Source organism: Sceloporus undulatus, chromosome 11 (genome assembly GCF_019175285.1).
Source record: "Sceloporus undulatus isolate JIND9_A2432 ecotype Alabama chromosome 11, SceUnd_v1.1, whole genome shotgun sequence".
NCBI lineage: Eukaryota > Metazoa > Chordata > Lepidosauria > Squamata > Phrynosomatidae > Sceloporus > Sceloporus undulatus.
In genome coordinates, this window is record NC_056532.1 from 2,749,706 (window position 1) to 2,754,461 (window position 4,756).

Sequence of the window (4,756 nt, forward strand, 5' to 3'; positions counted from 1 at the left end):
TCACCCCAGGGGTAGGAATTTCAGGCCCTTTCCAAATCTCTTGGACTGCAACTTCCAGAGGCTCCAGGAGAAGTGATTATGGGAGTTGAAGGCTGAAACATCTGGAAGGTCAAAGCTCAAGCAAAATGATCCAAGATCTCAAAACCATGCCCTATAAGGAGTGACTGAGGCAGCTGGGCATGTTTATCTTGGAGAATCGAAGACTGAGAGCTGCCGTGATACCTGTCTTTAAATACATGAAGAGATATGCCAACAAATATGGAGAACAAAAGCTGGCAACGGAGTGGAAACATTCAATATACATCCCAATCCCCAAGAAAGGAGACACAAAAGACTGCAGCAACTACAAGACTGTAGCATTACTTCCTCATGCAAGCAAAATTTCTGCAACACAGACTTCAGTCACATGGAGAGAGACATCCCAGAGGTGCAAGCAAGGTTTGGGAAAGGCAGAGGCAATAGGGACCACATTGCAAACATATAATGGCTATGGCTGAGCACCAGGGAATTCAAAAAGAAAATCAGCATGCATTTTATAAACTAAAGCAAAGCCTTTGACTGCAGAGATCATGAAAGGCTATGGAACGCCCTTAAAGACATGGGAGTGCCAACACATCTGATCATCCTGATGAGGAATATGTACTCAGGATAAGAGGTTACTGTAAGAAGAAAACATGGAGAATGGTTCCCAATTGGCAAAGGAGTCCCACAAGGCTGCATATTATCACCCTATCTTTTCAACTTGTATGCAGAAGATATTGTAGGCTGCCCTTTGAACACATCATGAGAAGGCAGGACTCATTAGAAAAGACAATATGCTAAGAAAGGTGGAGGGAAGTAAGAAGAGAAGACAACTACATGACATTTGGATGGAAACTATTAAAGAGATCACACAGATATGAATTTGCAGGACCTAAGTAAAGCAGTGGAGGACAGGGGGTCTTGGAGATGTCGTCATGCGTTGACTCGACTCGGAGAGGAGTTAACAACAACACATAGAAGATGGAGCAAACTTGTTTTCTGCTGCTCCTGAGACGAGGACACGAACCAAAGGGATTAAAAATCCCCCAAAAGAGACTCCACCTCAACATTAGAAGGAACTCCTTTACAGTAACAACTATTTAAAATGGGAGACGCTGCCTCGGAAGGTGGCGGACTCTCCTTCTTTGGAGGTCTTTTAACAGATTGGATGGGCATCTTTCAGGAGTTGTGTCCTGCTGCGTGGCAGAGGGTTAGACTGTATGGCCCTTGTGGTGCTGATTCTCATAGTCTCACAACTATCTGGGGTAAGATGACCTGTGGTAAGGGATTCTGGCAATTGTAGGCCAAAACATTTAGAGGGCCAAATATTCCTTTCTCCTACTCTTAGTAGCTTCAGTCCAACGTCCTTTGAAAGACGAATCCCTCCCATAGTCCTGTTGCCATCTTTGAGATCTGCCTCTTAACAATAGTATATGTGTCTCAGATTGCAATGGGAAATAAACAAGGAGGGAGATGCATGCAGCGTCTTCTTGATACCCATCTTCTGAAGACTTGAAGTTCAGGCCTGACCACCATTCCAAAACTCTCCCATCCAGACGTAGCTTTAACCAAGTGTGGGGACCACAAAACCCGTCAGTTGGATTGCAGCTCCCAGCCAGCATAACTGATGGTGAAAATGGTTTGAACTGAAACCCAATGACATCTGGAGAGCCCCGTGATGCCCACCCATGCCTTTAAGGGTCAACAAAAAAGCTTGGAGAAACAGAGTAAGGAGTTTGTTAATTCAAATTGCAAGGAAGGGAATCCCAAACAAACACCAGGAGGAACTTTTGGATGGGAAGAGCAGCTCAGAGGTGGAATCTGGATGCTTGGAGGATGGCAGACTCTCCCCCACTCCTCCTCTCTTAAACCTCCACCCTTTACGGATGTTTTAAAGTATGGATTCCTGGTTTGTGGAGGGTTGGAATAGATGGCCTTTGGGGTTACCTCCCACCGCTACAATTCCTCATTCTGGGATAGCATTCTGTTCAACTGAAAAGGTGTTGCAAGGCTTCAGATGCAAATAAACATATGTTTTGCCGGACATTCCAGCACAAGAGACTGGACCTCCCTTGGCATGGGTTTCAAACAGACACATTTCTCAATCTTCACCCAAGATGGCCAGTGAGGCATGCCTTTTATACCCGTAGGCATCTTTTTATTTATTACCTGCCACCCCAATTTTGGTCATCACAACCTTGTTTGTCGAGAACGAAGGGCTGGCCCAGACTAGGGACTCAAACCTGGTTCTCACCAGTGCAACTCTGACCCTCCAAATGCTACATCGCAGGAGCTGAATCCACGCTGCAGCTATAATCTGGTTTGACTCCACTTCAGGTGCCATGCCTCAAGGCGATGGACATTCTGGGAACTGTAGTTTGTTCAAACCAGATTATTTCAGCAGTGCAGATGCATCCAGCATTTCTCTGTGCCACACATAGAGCCCTGGTCCAACAAAGTCCCATCCCTGCAATACAGAAGCAAGACAATAAGAAAGGAAAAGCAGAGCAGAATTTGGGGGAAGGGGTGCTGACAGAGGATTAAAGGCTGCAAGGAGCGGGGGAGAAAACCCTTTAGACCTACCCTGTTATGAAGAAGGCCAGTCTCCCGTGGCAATCCCAGAGCATCGGTGGGCGTTGTCTGAGCAAGCCGTCTTCAACCCGGCTGCCAGTGGTGTCAGCAAAGAAGGCAAAGGCCTTTGGAATGATGATGGTTGCTGGGCTCGCTCTTGTTTGCCATCTCTGATCCACAGACAGCCTCCTTGTTGAGACAAAGGGAAAACCCTTAGCTGTCACTGGACTCCCTTGTCCTTCTTTCGCTCAGATTAGATCCCTGCTCTTTCTCTCTCTTACAGACACACAAAAACACACGCACTCATGTATAGGAAAACACCAGAGATACAGCCGGGGAGCTGTTTGCTCAATGCTCAGTGCCTCCCTCTCCTGGAATTCCTCTTGCATTGTGGTTGTGTGTCTTCGAGTCGTTTCTGACTTACGGCAGCCCTAAGGCGAACCTATCACAGGGTTTTCTTGATCCTCATTCCCACTTACAAAAAAAGTGGTTTACGATCCGAATCGATGCATCAAATCGACAGCGGGGTGTGGTTTCCACTGCATTTGCCCAGATTGCATTTTTTTCCCCTGTAAAATAACCGACTTGTGGTTCACATTCACAAATGAATTGGTTTAAAATGGACCCGCTCCAGCCGGCCGAAGGGCACATTTAAATCGATTCCGATCCGCATCTGGTTCGCACTTGCGCAGAACTGATTTATCCAAAAAGATGCGGAAAACATCAGTGTCAAAAAGACACGGGTTAAATGGGTCTGGTGCATGGCCTCCCTTACTGATTCGCTTACACAGGCATACAATACACAGGCATATACACACACAACACACACAGACACACACATCCTTTGGAATGGAGGTGCTGCAGAAGTAGAGGGCTGGCTGCCTGCTCCCATTTCGAGCTCCATCTTACTTGATTTTGCATTTAAGAAGCACATTTAAAGGATGAACAAAAGGACCATAAGAAAGGGCCTTCTTGAGCCCCCCTTGCACTGAGGAATATGCAAATGAGCAGGGTTATGATGCAAATGAGCAGCCCCCCCTCGTCTGCTTTTTGAGCAAGGTGATCGAGAGAGCTGTCACCCTTCAACTCCAAGTCATCTTGGATGAAACCGATTATCTAGACCCATTTCAAACCGGCTTCAGGACAGGATCTGGGGTGGAGACTGCCATGGTTGCTCTGGCTGACGATCTTCGTCTAGGCATTAACAGAAGAAGCGTGACCTTATAGGTGCTTCTAGACCTCTCAGATGCCTTTGACACAATAGATCAGGGGTAGGCAACCTGCGGCCTGCGGGCCGGATGCGGCCCGGCGAGGCCTTGGGACCGGCCCCAGCCCGGTTCTGCCACCAATTGCCACCGGGGCCTTTGTCCTCTCACGCGCAGGGGCAATTGTCTATAGAAGCCTCAGAAACATGCATTTATATTAACATTTTAAAAAAAAAATCAGCAAATTTTTTCGCGTGTCATCCACTTTTTAAAAAAAAGTGTCCACCATTTGAAAATTTTGTCCTACATTTGTCCCGGTTTATTTATTTATTTAGATTTTTTTTTAATTTTTTAATTATTTATTTTTTGGCTTCGGCCCCCCAGTTGTCTGAGGGACAGCAACCCGGCCCCCGGCTCAAAAAAGTTGCCTACCCCTGCAATAGATCATGACATCCTCTTGGAACGCCTGGGAGAGTTAGGAATTGGTGGTACTGCACTCCAGTGGGTCTGGTCCTTCCTCTCAGGTAGATTCCAGAGGGTGATGCTCGGGGACAGTCGCTCTACATGAGACTACCCTTGTGCCTAGTCTGGAAACTTCAACTAGTGCAAAATATGGCAGCTAGGCTGGTTGCCGGACAAACTAGGAGTGACCAAATAACACCCATCCTAAATTCTCTTCACTGGCTGCCTATTAGTTTCCGGGCACAGTACAAGGTGTTGGTTATAACCTTTAAAGCCCTACATGGCTTGGGCACAACCTATTTGAGGGATCGTCTGCTCCCATATAATCCGCCCCACTGCACCCTCAGGTCCTCTGGGAGGAATCTATTGCAGCCTTTAAAGACCAGACTAACTGCTACCTCCCAGAGGGCCTTCTCTGCAATTGCTCCCAAACTATGGAACGGCATTATTATTATTATTATTATTATTATTATTATTATTATTATTATTATTATTAT